The sequence below is a fragment of the Corvus hawaiiensis genome, chromosome 8 (assembly GCF_020740725.1).
Source record: "Corvus hawaiiensis isolate bCorHaw1 chromosome 8, bCorHaw1.pri.cur, whole genome shotgun sequence".
NCBI lineage: Eukaryota > Metazoa > Chordata > Aves > Passeriformes > Corvidae > Corvus > Corvus hawaiiensis.
In genome coordinates, this window is record NC_063220.1 from 27,388,539 (window position 1) to 27,407,035 (window position 18,497).

At 40.8% G+C, this 18,497-nt stretch overlaps 2 long non-coding RNA genes across 3 annotated transcripts in view; one reads left to right on the forward strand and one right to left on the reverse strand.

The window, feature by feature from the left end:
- Nucleotides 1–5,241: 5,241 nt before the first annotated feature.
- On the reverse strand, nt 5,242–17,627 carry LOC125329563. The gene is made up of 3 exons (XR_007205211.1): nt 17,446–17,627; nt 9,520–9,668; nt 5,242–6,427 (listed from the first exon to the last, which is right to left on the reverse strand). It is a non-coding gene; the product is annotated as an uncharacterized LOC125329563 (long non-coding RNA).
- LOC125329561 overlaps nt 13,620–18,497 on the forward strand; it is a 28,746-nt gene continuing 23,868 nt past the window's right edge. Inside the window, exons 1-2 of one of the 2 annotated variants that reach the window (XR_007205209.1) lie at nt 13,620–15,744; nt 18,134–18,301. This is a non-coding gene — a long non-coding RNA (uncharacterized LOC125329561). The remainder of the gene's footprint in view (nt 15,745–18,133; nt 18,302–18,497) is intronic. The other variant, XR_007205210.1, reaches the window with a different exon arrangement.

The window sequence follows — 18,497 nt, forward strand, 5'->3', positions numbered from 1 at the left end:
ATCACAGATGAGGACTCCCCTCTCCTGAGATTTTTTTTCCAAGCGTAGATTCACTTTAAAAGTCTGCAGAGGATGCTGTGCCTGTATTAAATAGCACCCAGGTGCCCATGGAGCAGCATTCTTCACAATCCAAAATTTCAAAATATTATTTCATAATAAAAACAAATGCATAGTGTACAGTTTTCTGTCTCCTCACAGGCCAGTAACACCATAAATAAGACGAGAAGAATTGTTAATAGCTAAAGTTGAGTTCAGGTCACTTAGTACATTTCCTAGGTAGTGCAGCCATGTGCTTAAAACCACCTTTCCTGATTATTTGAAAGAACAGTACTCTGGAGGCCATGTAAGCTATATGCAGAAGCTTGCAGGCCTCCTGAAAGGAACTGCTCTTTCAAGAGGGTGAGAAGCACTGGAAGCCTCTAATTACAGCAGTGCAAACTGTCAGGTCTTGTATAGCAGGCTATATTAGAATGTAGTTTGTGTTGATTTACTTTCAAGCCAAGATAATAACCTCACAGAAAACCAGGTTTTTGCATCAATTAATTAAAAATTGATATGGCTCCAGTGCAGCCTAGATAAGGAGGCACTTTCTCCTTGTACTGCCAGGCACTCAAAACCTGCCCTGGAAAGCTAAGCAAAGGCCATGTATCAGTCATTGCTTATTCCCTGCTCATGCTCCTGCAGGTAACTTGTAAAGAAGATCCAAAGGCTATTTAATTTCCCTGTCCCATAACAGCTTTTTAAGTAGGTATGTGCTTCTGTGATAATTTACTGGTTTAATTATATTATGTGGTTTAGGTGAAAAAGAAAAATAAAAAAATCTTATAAGCATATTTCCCTTTAGTACTCAGCTTTTTTAGGGCTGAGGGACACACAGAAAAACCCCCTAAATTTCACTGGCTTGATCCAGAGCTGTGGGGTGGGTGAACCCAGGCAATCATTAAACACTTTGGCACCACACATGGCACTAGAAATAACTTCCCTCACATGTGAAATTCCTACAGTATGAAGCAAAACAGTGGATTGACTAATGGATAGCATGCTCTGGGAAGCCTCTTTATGATTTCATAGGTGTAGCTTGGCAAGCTGCACCTCACTCCTTCAGGTTCCTCAGTCAGTGATGGGAGAGGGACAGCTCCACACCAGGCACTGACAGACTGGGTTGGCTTTTACACGGAGATCTTCTGCCCTCTCAGCCCTCGTTCAGCAGTGGGTAGAGCTAAAAAGTGCCTACAGCCTGAGGTGATGTGGCTGCTGCTGAAAGGCTCGAGCCCTTCTGGGATGTGACAACATTTCAGGAGCTATTGTAGCTGTCCTGCTTATGTATGGACGCTCCATAACTGCAGCTGCATTCACGGTGTTGTGTAGCTGCAAGGAGAAGGTTAACAATGGGAGGAATTGCTACTTAGTTCATTAACACTGTAGATGTTATTAAAAAAAATAATCACAACCCAGTTGGCACAGGCTTGCAAGATTTACTAATCAACATGTCAGTTCATTTCCAAATGCCTCGTACACCTCGAGTTATTTTTGTCCAGCTGCTTCCTGCAGATGCAATTTGAACAGTCAGAAATAAAAGCATATTTCAGTGCACCAGCAGCGTGCTGCTGGCACTCTCCTCTGACTTAGGCAGGTATCTTCCAAAGGCATGTACGTAGGCGTGGGGGAGAGGCAACAGCCAAGGTAGATACAGGGAGATACTCAGCAACTTTTGCTAAAGCTGAGAAAATCATTGCTTGTGGGCCACACACAGCATTGTTTCCTTTGTAAACTGATTTAAGAAAACTTCTAAGATTTGTGCTGAAGATCCTTTATTTGTAACTGTGCAGTGAGGGCTCCATAATCTATATTCAGCTATGATATTCAAGCACGGCTTAACTCTACAGTTGATAGGACTTCTGCAGATGAAAAATTAAGCTTATTCCCACGTGCTAGAACAGCTTCCTTGCATGGGAGACTCCCCTCTAAGTGTGTTTGAGCACAGGAATTGTTCCCTGAGTGTTAAGCCTCAGAGAGGGAAACCCCAACAGATGGGCCTGGGTTTTGTTTCATGGTTGGATTAGGAAGAGAAAAGGTGTGGGTTAACAAATCATAGCAGAGATCAGGATCACAATAAGAAGCTTAAATAATGGGGAATTAAAAAAGAAGATAATGAGATTTTTAAGTCTCATTAAGCCTCACTAAAGATACTTACTACCTGTGATGCTCTAGAGTGAGGCTAAAGGAGCAAATTTTTCAGGCGATTTGGGTTCAACAGCTCCTTGTCAAGCTCTCTCTTGGCTTATGTTGCTACTGCCTGTGCCAGCTGAGCTGGGGAAGGGCTGGGCTCTCTGTCCTCCTCACCTCTGCTGTGCTTGCCAGCATGTACTCAGCCCTCCTAGCACCTCTACTCTCTAGGGCATCACAGACTGATGAATTCCAAGCAAGAATTCTGGGAAATCACTCAAGAGATACCTGCTAACAGCAGAAAGCTCTTGATTGCACTGTTCCTGAGCATACTGCTCAGCTTTCTGGCTGCTTTGCTCATGTTCTTCTGTATGTTAATGCCCATTTACCGTGGGTGTTATTAGGAGCTGGAGCACAAATACCAGAGTCTATAATAAACCTGAGGTTCCAGGATACACTTTTGCTAGAGAGGGAACAACAAATGCTTATTTTCTTTTGAAGTAGCTCATCTGAGCTTTTAGCAATCAGAGGGAGACTTCTCTTGGCAAGCACAACAAGGACTCTCACTTTGAATCCCAGGAGAAAGGTGGCTGTGTACAGGAGGCTGTTGATCAGCTGAGCTGTGTGGCTGCTTGCCCACAGGCCTGGTTGCTGAGCAGGGGGGTGCTGGAATGCTGGGGAAATGCCGGAATGCCGACGTGCTGCTGGAATTCTGGAATGCCCCTGTGCTGCTGGCAGCCCTGGCGGGGCTCCTTGACACCCAAGGTATTCCCAGAGTACTTTCCTATCCCTCCTCTCACACACAGGTACCTCAGCCACCTTCTCTCTGATGGAAACCTCCTCTTTGCAAGTTTCTGGAGCCTTTTTTTTTACCAGTTGTGGCCCAAGTGGAGATATTTAGGAGTTTTCTGCCTCGAGAGCCGACTTCCACCGCCGCAGGCTTGTCTGGGACAAAGCTCATAACAGCACAAAGCCAAGGGTCAGTATATTAAAGCAGAATGCAATAACCCGTTCAGTTGGAGGCAATCTTGATTTCCATATAAATGCAGAAAATTATATTTGAGTGTTCACCTTTCAGGCATATGAAGTGCAACTGGTGAAGTAATTTTTATGTCACTTTGTTTTGATTTAGTTGTTTGATAAATGGTATTCTTTCTGGCATTCTTGCCATCCTGTCTTGCTACACCACTGTTTGAGTGGGGTTAATTTTAATTGGAATTAATGACTATCGATGGCACTTATGCAGGTCATTGGCTAAATCTTAGAAACTTTAATTCCTAGAATCATCAGAGAAGTTTAAAATGCCCTGGACTGCAAAGTAATAATGACCTACAGTTTGGTCTGTGGTTCTGAGCTAAAAAGGGTCTATAACTCTTCCATATATCCGTAGCCTGACCCACAGTAGTACCACAAAACCTGCTTCCAACAAGAGACCTTGTTGGAAATAGCACGCTGTAAGAGCTAGATTTTTTTGGTTTGGCTATTTTGCAACCCCACAAATGGCATGATTTGTCCTAAATTCCTTTGCTACGTAGAGGTTCCTGGACATTACATGCACCAACCATCCTGACCTTTTCTCTAGCAAGTTTTATGATAAAGGTTATGCTAAATTTCTGATTTTCCTTTAAATAATTCTCACATTTGGTCATGTTTTATTAATAAGTATGGAGTGACATCCTAGAAGATGGTATATTTACCATCTTACCATATTTTTATTTCTTGTAAATGAAAAAGGAGCACAGATGACAGGTTACCATGCAAGGATAAATGAACTGCATCTCGGAAGGAGAAGTGATAAATTGTAGCGTTATCTAGAATGCAAAGCAGAACCAGCTCTCCCCAGAGGCCACGCCGGCAGGACAGGGCTGCCAAGGCAGTTCTCAGCCTCAACAAATGATTTCCCACTAACAGTTCTTATCTTGTATTAGTGGCTTTTTGTTATCCTGTAAGAGTTTCTCCTCGGTAACAGAAGCAAGCTGACTTTCCATAGATGATGGAAAGTGTGGGGAATGCTGTGGGTGGGCGGGCCCCTGCTCTGCATGCCGAGCAATTGGTCCATCTCTGGAGTAGAGAAGATGCTGCTCTACTGAGATGCTGCCCTCTGTGTTTGTCACTGTGCAGAGCTGAAAGCAAAAAGCAAGATTTCTAGCTAGTGGGGAGTGCTCAGAAAACTTGGAGACTTCGCCTTGCCCCCAGTTTACAGGGTATCAATTCTCCCAGTAAATCTTTTCTTCAGGAGTACCAACAAACACTTTCAACAATATAATATGCTCCTAAGGCTTCTGAGCCCCTTCTCTGCTACTCCTTTTCAAACTTCTTTTAAATTCCATTGTTCCTAGTTCAGTTTCTAGTATTTCATGCAAAACAGTCGCATCAACAGTATAATAAATCTTTTCTTATCTCTGAAATTCTTTTCCTATTGCCTTGTTCCCAGAAGATACTGCTGCTGTTGTGACAACTAAATAGATACAACAGCCTTAGAGTTCAATTATGACTCATGGTATGTTAGCTTACTGATATAGTCAACCTAAAAGGGAAAAAAAGGGGAAAAAAAAATAGTTTGCTTTTTCAATATATTTCTTCACATTGTTTGAAGATAAATAACACAAATGGCAGGTAATTATAAATTTTGGGTGGGTTTTTTATCAGAAACCTACTGATATAAAGATAATCTAAGCTTTTCTTTTAATCACTTTTTTTTGTTGTTGAAAGGGTGTTGCCATTACTTGTTCTGTTTCCCTCTCCCCTAATACTAGTTACAGAATTTTGTATCCCTGGGAAATCCATAAGTATATAATAGCTTTGATAGTTTCTACTTTACACAGAAATTCAGGTTGTGTTATGGGTCAAGGCTTTCCTTTTGTCAGACTAAAATTATTTTTGGTTTTTTTGTGAAAGAGGATATGGAGAAAATGAAGGCATTTCATTTTCTTGTAAGGAATACAGAGGGAGATACAGAATGTCAAAAGGGACACACTGAATTCCCAGTGCCCAGTGGCAGCGTGGGCACTTGCCTTTATCACTGCATCATCCACTGCAGACAATGAAAGCCAGACTCATTTATAAATCGCTACTACACGTATTAAAAAAATCATATAGTGTGCCTTGTCCTCTGCTGAGTATTGCACTTGGTATTTGTCACTGCTGGGTTTTCTTTTTCCTAGGGATGTTCTCTTTTTGCCATGTATCCCAGGACAGAGCTTACACTCAGTACTTTCTTTTTCAACATTTCTAATTCCAGAAGACCCACTAGGAACATATGTGAGAATCATCAGAAAGATCACCAAGGTCTATTCAGACAGAAGAATGAATCACACAAGGTCTCTTCCAAGTTTTCAACTCTTCTGTCAAGCATCAGCATCCCTCCTTTACTTCTCTTGTTAAGAGAGACAGGCAGACCCAGCATGTGTGGCTCTGTTCTGCTCCTCTGGCTCATCTTTCCTGATATTTTCTTGAACCATGAACTGAATTGCAAATAATAGGATTGCCTATATGAAAGGCTGCCTCTTTACATGAGTAGAAGCCATGCATTTGGGCTCTTTGAAAACGGCTCTGTGGCATTTCATATACTTTGTTCTCTGGTCAGAGGTTCAGGATGTTCCATTTCTAAATCTGATTTCCACCTAAAATATAAACGTGTTGCATTGACTGATCATCCTTGGAAGTTTATATGCTTTTAGAGTTAAAAATGATTAATGCTTCTGCTGTGCTTGGCTATGAATCATTATATGATGCCCTGATTTTTCTTTCTAAATCTCTGTAGCTGTAGCAAATAAGGTGTTTAAGGGAGAGAGGGGAGGGAAAAGGGTAGAATATGACCTTCCTGTTAGTTGCACTTCAGATAAAATAATGTTCTTGCAAGAACATGGTTCTGTTTAAGTTTCTGCCTACCCTGTGAACTGTGACAAAGTACAGGCCATCACCTGCACGCTTTTGGAAGTAATTCAAACATAAAAGTCTTGAAAGTTGAAGCAACAGATGAAACTGTCAGGGTTTAAGTTTTAATACAATCCTAATTAACTCCAGTATTACTTCTTCTCAAGGTCAATTAGACAGTTTCAGGGTATTCAAATGATGTATTCCTCTGGGAAACATGTTTTTTTCCCACCTAGTGACCAATATTCTTTAAAGAACCTCTGGATCTTTCTTGTCTCCCTTAAATGTGGTGCAGAGGGGGTCCTGCTATGGGACCCTGCTCCTTGCAGTCCTCTCCACCAATCTTCTTTGGCTGTTGCTGGGGAATGAGATTCCTGATGGAGTGCTAAAAAAAATGCATAAAGTTAATAGCAAGTCCCACACTGTGTTCAGAGTTTTGTCTAGACCTCAGGAGCTGATGTTGTCAGTCCTGAGTGCAAGCAACTCTTTCAAATTACTGATTTGGAAACAACAGGGCACGACTCATCCAAGTACAGGCATCTACACTTTACACAAAATGCATTTTCCCGAACAGCCACCCACATGTCACTTGATTCGTCTGTGACACTTCATCATCCCCACACTGGAAGGCAGCACCTTTCTGCTGCTCTCTGAGGCTTAGCTCCGGTTTCTGATGGGAGGATACAGTCTGGGAGGGGCAAGGTCCCAGGGGGAGATGCTTCACCTCTGCTGCCAATTTCAATTAGAACAAACAGGAGACCAGAAATTGCTTTCAGAAGGGATTAGGGATTCAAAGAGCTGTGCTGGGCCTGCTCCCAGGGGGCAGGTGCCATGCATTTGACTGGCAGGCGTCACACTGAACACGCTGTGTCATCCTAGAAGGCACAGAGCTAGTGGCTCTCATGACACTCTTAAATTCCACTTGCCATATTTCTTCAGTGGGGCAAGGAAGATTTACCATTTGTTGACTTCAGCTCCCAGGGAAAAAATGTTTGTTTTGTCATAAATAGTGAGGCAGAGCAGGAGGAGAGCACATTTTAATTTAACAATTCAAACAAAATTTTAGACAGTCTTTTCCAAGAAGAAGCCTTTCTTTGCTGAGATGTTTAGAATGAAGTTTTCACATGGAAAATACGGAAAATAGTCTGTGAAGTGATGGCTGCCCACTGAAGAGGAAATGGTAGCAGTATTCAGGAGCATGAAACCATTCTGTTCTGATTTGATAATGTCAAACTGTATAGCAGTTTCTGTGCTCTTATCAATGGCTCCCATAGCAAAAGCACTTTCTTCACCTCATGGCAGATGTCTGCTTCTCCTTGGAGAGACAGAGGACTCAAAAGAAGATAGGAAAATAATTTCAAATTCCTTGGTCTGTCTTTTACCTGTAGTCCTTTTCCTTCCCTTTGCAAAGTGATTGCATTTTGTAGCCAACCTCTTTTAGGGAGAACTATTTTCTCTCAGGCACTCATAATGTTTCCATAGCTCAGATCACCAGGGAATGTAGTCTCACACTACTTGGGGACTAATCGCACAGAATAATTACTGAATCCTCAACCCTCACAACGATTGTTTTAAATAATTCCCACTTTAAACGTTGATTACACATATGCTTCCCAAAAGAATTGTGCAGAGGAAATAATTCTCTGAAACTGTCACTGTTCCTGTCATGTGGCACAGGAAGAAAAGGCTGCAGGATGGGAGTGACAGGAGGCAGCAGGAGAGGTAGGCAGAGTCTGTGTCCCTTCGCTTGGCAGGCCATGGCCCCACCGAGGGACTGGGTCTGAACATGGGTTGGTTTGGCACAGCCAAATGTTCAGCTTTAAAGCAGGAATGGCAGAGCTCTGTTGCTCAGCAAAAGCTGTGTTTAAAAGCTACTGGAGATGGAGGGGTGAAGCTGGGTTTCCAATAAAAGGGAAAGCCCTTTATAGGGGGTGTGTGTGTTGCTCCACTAAAATCCTTGCCTCAGGCTTTTTCTGCCTGCTTCAGAAATTCAAATGGATGTGGCAATCTGTGTGCAGTGAGGGGGGCTATGGAAGTAACCGTATAAATGTGATGGAATGAGAATTTAAAATAGTGAATGTGTAGTGGTTGTGTAAATGACAGACTACAGATGGGGTTTTGCTAAATGTATTAGCAGGATTGGTGAAGCAGGCTGACAGTATTGTTAAAACCAACACCAGAGCATTTGTACAGAGCAATCAATATCCCTTCTGGCTGCAGCTCCGTATGTCAGGTGAAGAAAATGTTTTAATAGAAATTCAGTTTATATGTCTGAAGTGGAGGAGGGTTTTTTTGTATTCCTTATGGTAACAAATGTGCTTTTCTCTTTCAAAATATGTGCCACGTGAATTTTTTTCTTTTTTGTAGAAACTGGAAAGCCTATTGTAATAACCAAAAAAGCCACAAGTGGCAGTAGGGCACTGGTAGGTGAATCAAACTTAAGCCTCAGTTGATAAGCTAAGGCAGGGGGTGTCTCTGGATGACTGCTTGCAGGCTGAAAATGAACATGTGTGTAAGTGTGCAGCCTGAAGTAGAAGTGAGTTGTATTGAATAGTAAGACATAATATTTATAACCCTGCCCTAGCAATTTATAACATACCCTCTTCCTACTATAGAGGACAGAACTATAATCAAGAATACTTCTGAAAGCAAGGAAATACTGCTTGCAAATGCATGTTCTAGTAAATGCTTTTTAACTGCTTCCAGGATCTATGTCATCTGCAAAAAAAAAAGTTTTCAATATAGAGTTGGATTATTTAGAGAGTTTTTTATTGCTTTAGCTAATGGTTCCTGTGTGAATTCTGTAGCAGATCTACAGGTGCAAAGAGGGCACAGCTTGGTTTCTGGTTTGGGTTTTCATTTGAAAGGTGGGGGCTGGAAAATGATTCTTTCTCATAAGGCTCAGGAGGGTACCTCCTGTTACTGCAACACAGGAATGTGCTGACAGCTTGCCATTGACATAAATAGCCTCTACCTAGGTGTTGGCATCAGTGAGGTGTTTGATAGCTTGAGTTCAGATACTTGAGTTCATCACTCAGACACTTTTGAAGGCTGTCGTGGTCATTTCATGGTATTTGCATGAGTTGTTTTTTGAGTGATATAGCTCCCTGAATCTACTGTGGCACTGCTGATGTATGAAGGTCTTCCCAATACTATTTCTTCCTGTTAGACATGACATGGGAGAAGTGTTAATGGGTTTCCTTTAGATTTTTATAGTTATGAGCAATTACCATTTATTTTGCATGAATCAGAAGCGGGTTAGAGTTCAAGTTTAATGGTGATGATGGTCTAACCACAAGGAACAAAGAATTTTTTCCCCAACCCAAAACCTAACAGAACATTTTTTTTTTTAGACTTCTTCTGCATTTGATTTGCCTTCACCTAAAAAACACTTTCAAAAGTAATCTAAAAGGCCAGATTAACTACAGAAATTTTAAATGTGCTTCTGTTGTCTGTGGCTGTGAAGGAATAGCATACCCCTGATTGCAGCCTGAGTTTTGTCCCACAGCTAGAGACAGCACTGCCCCTCACCAGACCCTGCATCGGGCACAGCCCAGTCTCCAGAGAGCTCTCCAGGAAAAAGGCCAGAGCCAAGGCTCTTGCTTGAAGTTGCATTGATCCAAGACCTGCAAGAACAGAGAGAAATGATGGCAAATTCCCTCGGCAAACAGAACAATGCCATTTTCTACAAGATATGATCTTTAGAAATAAATCAATTTTGTACTTTTCAGTAAATTCAGACTGCTCCAAATTAAATTGGAAAAACTGATTGGCATGGAAGTAATTCTTTTAAGTGAATTTCTGCCTACATCCCAACAATAATATCAATGTGGATTTCATTAATATGTTTCATTAAAAGGATTTTCATTACGAATTTGTTTCAAAATTGCCTAATATGTCAGACTCTGAGGACACCCATAATTACATCTATAGCCTTTCTAGATCTGTACCTTTTTCCCTCTTGTCTCTCTCTGCCTGTGTTAATAAGCATTTCTAAACTGCCTGTTAGAGTCTGGCACGTTTTACAAATTACACAAACAATTTTGTTTTCTTTACATTAGTTCAGTCCCTTAATCTTCTCATTCATTACTTTTAAATGTATTATCCTTCTGCTTTTTTAATAAAGAAGCAGTGAAGATGAAAGTCTAATTACAGACAGTATCAAATCTAGTTATTGGACTCTGGCCATGCCATCCCTTATGGTTTTTAAGGACATCTTCAGTCAAAATCTTGAGCTCCAAGGAGTGAGTGTCCAGGCCCTCACACTGAAGGGATGCCCTGATTTCTGAAAAGGCAACATTCAGCAAGGGATCAGGGACTTTTAATGTGATCAGTAGACAACCTTCTCTATTTAAGAGAAGGATCCCTCCGTCTAAGGATCTCTCACCATAAGGGAAGGATCCCACCGGTGGTGAGTGGCTGCCAGACACATCACAATTCAGTGTGCAAGAAATCATGGTCTCACACTGCCTTCAGTCTCTGCTGGAGCCCGGTTGAACATTGTGTGCTTGTGTTTATCAGCCCATCTAAGAATTATTTTTACAATATTATCATTTGCCAAGGTTAAAGCTGATAGAAAACTAATATACAAATAAGAACTAAAGAAAAGTCCACAAGGAACAACTGAGAAATATTACTTTTGCTTAGCTTTGGTTATTTAAAAAGGAGCTCTGTTTCACTTCTCATGTGTTAAGCTTTTCTTTGGATAAGATTTAGCAACAGTAATGAATTTCAGGGCTACAAGAGGTTGAAATTTAATGTTTACCTGAACTTTAATTACACAAAACCATTATAATTAAATGTGTTCGAACAGCATGTACACAATGAAATAAATTCCTCTGTATAGTAACATTAAATAGGCGATATTGCTCTCTTTTCTCAAGACCAGATAATAATGGACCAATTATCCTTTACTGCTTTCTGAGAGGGCTTCCCGTTGTACAGAGAGGTTTAACATCTGGATCAATGGTTGCATGATTCTTAATGAAGTCCTTTAGCTCTTAGAAATTATTGAAAAAACATCTCCCGTGGAAAACAAAGATTAGTTTAGCTGGATGCCATGCTGAGCAACGGATGTTTTTCTTGGCTGGCACACCACAAAACTGCTTCTATTATCTGTACCAGGGAAGGATCTCCAGGCTTTAGTCCAGTAAACAAACATTTTCTTGTCATTCAGTGCACTCTGTAGCTTCTTGCTTTTCTTTAAGGGTGAATAAACTGGGCCAAACTCTGGTTGTTGCCATTGCATCTTTGCCTTGTACTGTACTCATAAAGGAGACTCAAAGGGACCCCTGGGAAAATCTGTGTATATGACATAGCCCTAACTGAGAAATCCTACGTGTCTGTCCTGTAAATCCTCATGTTAAGATTGGCCAGGATAAGGATTAAGCTGTGTGAAAGGGCTGTTGGCAAAGTGCAGGACGTACGTGCCAAAGTGCAAGGTACAGCAGCAAGAGACTGCGCTGCGGTACCAGCCTCTTCAGCCTTTTTACAAATCACTGCTAGGCACACACTTCAAGGAAAAACCAGTTCAAAAGGTTTGTGATGTTTTTCACGTGGTTTTTGCCTGTTCCCCCTCTGCTGCACTCCGGATGAAGGGCAGTCTCTGTGAGGAGCACCAGGGCTTGCCGTGACGGCCCAGAGCCCGCAAGTGCCGGGGTGGGAGGCTCCGCAAGCAGCGCTTGCTGTGACAATCACAGTCATGGATTTTGGTCCTGTGGTTGCTCTTACACAAAAAACATCCCAGGCAGGACTGCAAACAACCCTGTCAGATCAAGTCATGCATGCACCTAGAAGAACAGGGTTTTTTTTTTCCTCATGTGAGTAGCCTGATAAAAGTGTGAACTGATCCCTTCCTTGAATCCCAGGTTTTATTCATAAATCTCTCCAGCAGTTTTCTCTAACTCTTTGGCACGCCATTCCAGTTCTCTGGGTTTCCATCTACCCAGTGGTTTGGCCTGTAACTGTTCAAGGGTTCTCTGTAATACTGCTGGTGTTGGCTCCAGCAGAGGTCAGGCCCAATAAATCTCAGCTGGTGAATAACTGATTTTTAGCTGAAGAGATAAATGATATGAGAGAAGCAATCATGGCAAAGAATTGTTCTGGTAAAGTGAATCAATGCATGCTTAAAAATGTCCCGTTCTGGGACCTGTGTTTAATGGGATGACCAGAGGGTGCTGCGAGAGCTAAGCAATGAAATCTTTGCTTTCCCTCTGAATACGAGGAAGAGTTCTACATCTAAATGATTAGTTTAATACTTTCTTTTTAAATTAAAACATGGAAGGAGAGATACACTGGAAAAGGGACTTTGGCTAGAGGCTTCCCAGCAGTTATACCCACACTTATGAACAGCATGGCTCCATGCTCTCCAGCAGAGGGACCGGAGAAGTGAAATTACATCTGACAGGTTTATTTCTACATTACCTGAATTTTGGCTAAAGGCAAAATTGATTAAAAAGAGAAAATACTTAGGATGTTAGGATTTGTGGCTGTGTTTCTACGCTGAAGTCCCAGCATTAATCTAGACTTGGCTGCACTGGTTACAGAAGAGAAAAGGAAATTCTGTACCAATTTCAGTCTGTGCTTATAAATAAAGTACTGATGTAATAATAGAATTTTTTTAATGCATGAGGTTTAGGAGTTCACATGTCAAGAGAAGTACAGCTGAGAAGTGATGAAAAAAGTGCATTTAGTAAGAATCACCTGAGAAAGGTGCGCTTAGGAGAGTAAATAATTGGAATAAACAGCTCTACTCTGGAGAAAAATTACTGTACTAGTAAAGTATTAAAGTGTGATTGTTATCTATAGAAATAGAAACACTTTTTATAGATCAGTATATAGACAGATGTGCAAACATGGACAAAAGCAGTCACCTTGTACAAAGAAGCAAATTCAGAAGTCCTGGGGAGAAAATGCAGAAGTGATAAGTGACAGATCCTGCTTTACCTTTACCTAACAATCCTGTTAGTCTGGTTTTGTTCAGTACTTTACAAAAATAGTGCTGAGGTTATGACATGGCTTTGGTTTTTGTTAATTAGCCAGATTCACTAAGGATATTGAGCAGTTAAGGCACCAGCTAGGACTTGTCGTGTGAATAGAGTTTGCCTTACTTATAGAGTGACACTAAAAGGCAGGGGATTTTGTCTTTTCATGTTTAGGGTGTAAATGAACTCAATACAATCCTCTCTTCATACAGAATTCTAAGAACAAACTAAAATATTCTGTAAAGAAACAAATAATTAGCATTTTGAAAAAGGATGAAGCAGAAACAACAAAATGAAAAATCTGTCAGAACTAATAATCCAAATGTTTGTCTCTCACCCTTTGAGGCCAGTCAATCTTTGAAATTACCTTTTTTTATTATTTTTTGAAGTTTAAGTCCTATAGCAAGTACCTAAATTAAACCTTTTAATATTTCATGGATTGCACATCTTCTAATCTGTTCTTTATTTAATTTTTATGAAAATTACCCTTCAAATTAGTTTTCTTCATTCCTGAAAGACCCATATTTTATGCATTATAATTTTTTAATTATCTTAATTTGTATACAGCTATGACTAGAGAAAATTACAGCTTGAATTTCCAAAATAACTGGTGTGAAATACATGGCATCTAAATGATGTTGCATATCCCTCACCAAAGAGCATTTTGGATGGTCTCTTGAAATGTTTTCCCTGAACAAATTAAAGATTGTTATTTCAGTTTTGTGTTTTGTTCCCCAAATGAGCTTAATCCCATAGTAATACTGGTTGCAAACAGTTCAGATATTAATTGCCATGGCTTCCCGAGCCTTTCCTGACATCTTCCTTAGGAAATGGCATTCTCAGGAAAAAAGTAGAAAGGTTTCCTTTTACAACTGTGAGAAATTAAGTACATGGCACTGATATGTGGTGGGAAGTGACAGAGGCTGATACCCTGACTAAACATGTTTAATTAGTTGCTATTGCTGCAAGTTTTATCCTCACAAGGCTTTGACACCCACTGACATGCCTGGGCCAGGAGGGCCAGCTCAAGGCAGCCCAGAGCTGCCAGCATTTTCTTACCACTTGTGTTAACTCTGGCTGGTTTTCAATGATAGGGGTCAGAAGGAAAAAAAGCTTCTCCAATATTCTACTGTCACAGCTGGTGTGATAAGGGAACTGGGGGATAGCCGTGGTGGCTGAGATGTTCTGCTAGAGTGAGAAACAAGGCAAACCTCCAAACTCCAGGCAGGCACCTGTTAGTTAAGCAGTTCATGACAATCTAAATGATAACAACTGAAAAAGCAAGCACTTAACAGATTAGTCAAGTGACAATATCAAGACTCCAGTGCTGTACTTTGGTCTCCAATGGCTTTAGTCTTTGATGTTTCTTAATCTCTAAGGTCTAAACTGCTGGGCTCAAGCCTTCTTTGATAAGAAAGACCCTCACCTTGCTCCTTGCCTTCGCTCCTCCCCGGGTTGTGCTATCACTGGTGCGTTTATGTCCTTTTGTTAGAGAAAACCAATCTGGTCCAAGGGCTCACAACCTCTTTCCGCAGGCCCTCACTGCTCCAGGATGTCCAGACAGGTGGTGCCCCTGGTGCAGGTCCACTCTGGTGTGACCTGGATGACCATCAGATGTGATTCCTGCTAATAGCTACCTACTGGAATAGCCAGCAGAATTAAATAAACTCATGGCTTGTTTGCAACTGTGCAAAATGAGTGCATATTATGCAATGTTTCACTTTCCACCATGAATCGAGCAGCTCTGTGGGATGTCTGGTTTGCAAGGCAAGCAGGCTGCTTTCCACTGGGAGCTACAGTGGTAGTCCAGCCACTCTCCTGGCTGGAACTCTCAAAGGAGCCTCCTGATTTTCGTCCTCTATCCAACAAAAAATTACTGTGGACAGAGTTTTCAAACTCTGTCATCCAGAGTGCAAGTGTGAACTCTGGTATAGACCTGAGGACATCTAAGGTGAAGGTTGGGGTCTGACCCCCAAAGGAAGAGGAGCAAAAGCACAAGCCAGCACAGGGAGGTGCAGTGGGCACCTGAGGAGCACAGGCTGACACACACTCACTCACTAACAGCACTGTCTGGAGCTGCTTTCAGCAGCTTTTATTATGTTTCACACTGTATCTTTGATCCAAATGTATTTTTCTTCGGCAAAAAGCTGTTTATACCTCCCCTAGCACACATGCAGGAGGTGTATTACTCTTTTCTGCAGATGATTTAGACAATTCTCTCCCCTGGCTGCTCTTGATGCTGCTGGTTCACTTAGACGCTTCATCTCCCACACACTGTCTCTAAATTATTTGTATTTTTCAGTGTGCCCCGGAAACCTTGCTAAATCTGTCTTTCAGATCAGGAATTCAGTTCCACCCAGAAGCTGAAAATATTTGACAACTTTCAGTGTTTTTTCCTTTTCTCTAGAACTTAAAAATACAGAACCCTGTGAAAATGAATGAGAAGCCCTGCTTATGTAAAGCTGGTAGAGCTTTGCTGCACATTCAGATTGTATTTGAGGCAAAGCTTAACAGATGAGGTTTTATAATTCTTCATCCCTCCTTCTCTTCCTTGTTTCCCTGTAATGGATTTTGATTTATTTGGTGATGGGATCAGACTTCTCTCCTCTGTATCATCAGGAGCCTTCACAAGTTTTCTGCTAAGGGAAGGGATGGTGAGATTTGCATTATGGTTTTTTGTTATTTTCCTTCCCCTGCAACTGAGATTTGAGAAACCCTGGTAAGGCAAAAAATATTTTTTTCTAGATACAGATCTATAAAACTATAAAAAGATATAAATATGTATATGTGTACTGATAAGAATTATATAATACATTATATCAATAGCTGGAGGTAAAGAAAATTGTTTTCTACCTAAGACTATAAATGTGCTAGGCACATTTTCTCAGCTGAGAAAGTTCTTTCTGTGTATTTTTATCATTGGGAATTCTTGTCAGAGAAAAACTACCAAAAATTTTAATACACCCTGGATTCATTAGTGGTTGGTAACGAATCTCTGATTCTACAAAATGCCTGTGAAACAAACACAATCTCTTCATAGGTTTTTCTCTGTTAATAGTCTTCCTATAGCTACCCTAGGTCAATACGCATTCATCAAACATCTGTCTTTACTTGCTGGCAAACTGAGCTAATAATACACGCATTAGTTGTGCTGTACCAAAGTTGAGATGTGTGCAAGCTTGTACACATGTTTCCCAGTAGAAAGGGAAAAACACTTAGGCTTACAACAGATGACTTCTATTTAGCTTACTTATTTTTATTCTGCGTGTATTTCATTATTATTAGCAACAACTTTTTATCAATGTTACCATAGAAATGGAGAATGCTAATTCCTAGAATCATGCCAAAACTCATTTTCCATCCTGTTTACTTAGTTGCTCCATTGCAAACAATGCTTGCTAGATAGCTGTGAATAATTCAGAGCAGCTACATTATTCGGCCAGTTTATTTTTGTGTGCAATATCCTTCCGTTTCAGCAATACATTCTACGTGCTGTTCTGGAAAAGAGTCTTGTGAAACTATGCTGAATTTTAAAGGCAAAACCATCAAGGAATTTCTGGGGGGAGGAGGGGAAAACCCTAACAAGAATCCTTAAGCTTAAAGAAAAGGAAGGACAGGGCTGAGTAGCTCTTTTCTCGTTGAAAGCCATTTTGTACTAATTCATACAATGTGTTTCTTCAAACCAGTACACATATGTTTTAATGGAACTCAGTGATCATTAGGCATAAAACATGTACTCAGTTGCTGCTTAATGTTTCTTCTGAGAGCTCAGGCTGTCAGTAGAACTTAAGGCACTGCAGCTGTATCACCTACAGCCATGTAGAACCTGAGTCATTTAACCATAACATTACCATTTATTTAATTTTGACTAATTAATTGCTGGGGGAGGGGGCAAGAGATTCTAGAACAATCTAATAACTGCTTTTGTAATGCAGCAATTAGTTAGAAAATTAACTCTCTTAAAGTAACATCTTGATATTCCATAATTAATATAGTTAGGGCACTCCACTATGATTCTTAAGAGTTTGTAAATAATAATTTCAAAATATTCCTCCTGTAACAACTGAATCCAGTTTAAAAATCAACACATTCTTTCTGCTTCATGCATCATCATCAGCTACTGCAAATTGCAAATGTCCTAGAATCAGAACTTAGCAAGCAATTTTGTTAATGTAGCAGAAGGTGGAAAAGAATACAATTTAGTCTTTCACAGCAATATTGACTCTGTTGGCACTGACAACCCTGCTCATGCTTCAAGGTTCTGCACAATTGGAAAGAGACAAACAAATCAGACATTTACAGCATCTTTTACACAGTACAGTATTTTTACATAGCCATCCTCTTGATTTTTCTCCCCCCAACACATACATTATGGCCATGAATAAAAAGACAGAACAGGAAGAAAGGGAGAAATTGTTACCTAAGTGTAGGCTCCTGAATCTGTCTTCCAGCATTGTGAATAACAGCATTGATTTTATAATTCACATAGCACTTCATAATTCCTGTGGTCTATGTTTACAGATTTGCTTGCCTGTTTTCTATCATCTGCCTGTTTCCTTACAGCCAGTGTAACTCAAAAGTGAATCTCCTCTTGGTATTGGATATTCCTTTTGTTTCCTTGTATGCTGTAAACAGCAACAGCACCTCGGAGCTGAGTGTTAGCACAATATAGGTAGTAAATAACTGATTCAGCTCTTAAAATGAACTTCACAACTGACAAGTTTCTGCAGAAAATCCTGCATTTCCACCCAGTGTACAGCTCCATTTGTAGCAGCCCCATCTGGAGACACGGCAGGGTCACAGGCACTAAATCTGCACCCACACTGTGTGTTTGAGCACACAGTGGTTGTGCTCTGTGATCCAGCTGGGGGTCTGGAGTGGTTAGCCATGGTTATGTCCAGCTATTTGCACCAGGATTGTGAGTGCAAAACTATCCCTAATGTCATTGAACACCTCTGCCTCAGAACTGCAGAGGCACCTCTCAGTGTATTAGCCTTTTTTCAAAGCTCTCCACCTGGGAAAGTCACTGCAATAACAGCTCACCTTTAGACATTATGGCTTGGAGTTTCCACATCCTTTCAGCCTTTCAACCCATTTTTGCCCTGCAGCATGTGAGTATCTGTCTGTGTAAGCAAAGTAGCAATGATCACTTCGATCAGCTCTGGTACCAGCACTGCCAGCCCTTCTCCCACCGCACACAGGAGCACATGCCATAAATATGGAGTGACTGCAGCCAGCCATCTGCAAGAGAACCAACATTCAGCTGCGATAAGCAGGTAATGCTTCTGCAGTCAGGGTTTTTCAACTGTGGTTTCGCTTTCCACTTGAAAAGGTTTTGATCAAAAATGCCAGTTTTTTAAAAAAAAAATCCTACTTTTCAGTAGATGTGTTATTATTAAAGCTTCATCTTTTCTCTGCTGTCTCTTCATATGTCCTCCTTTAAATTAAAAAATGGGCAACTCAACCCAAAGT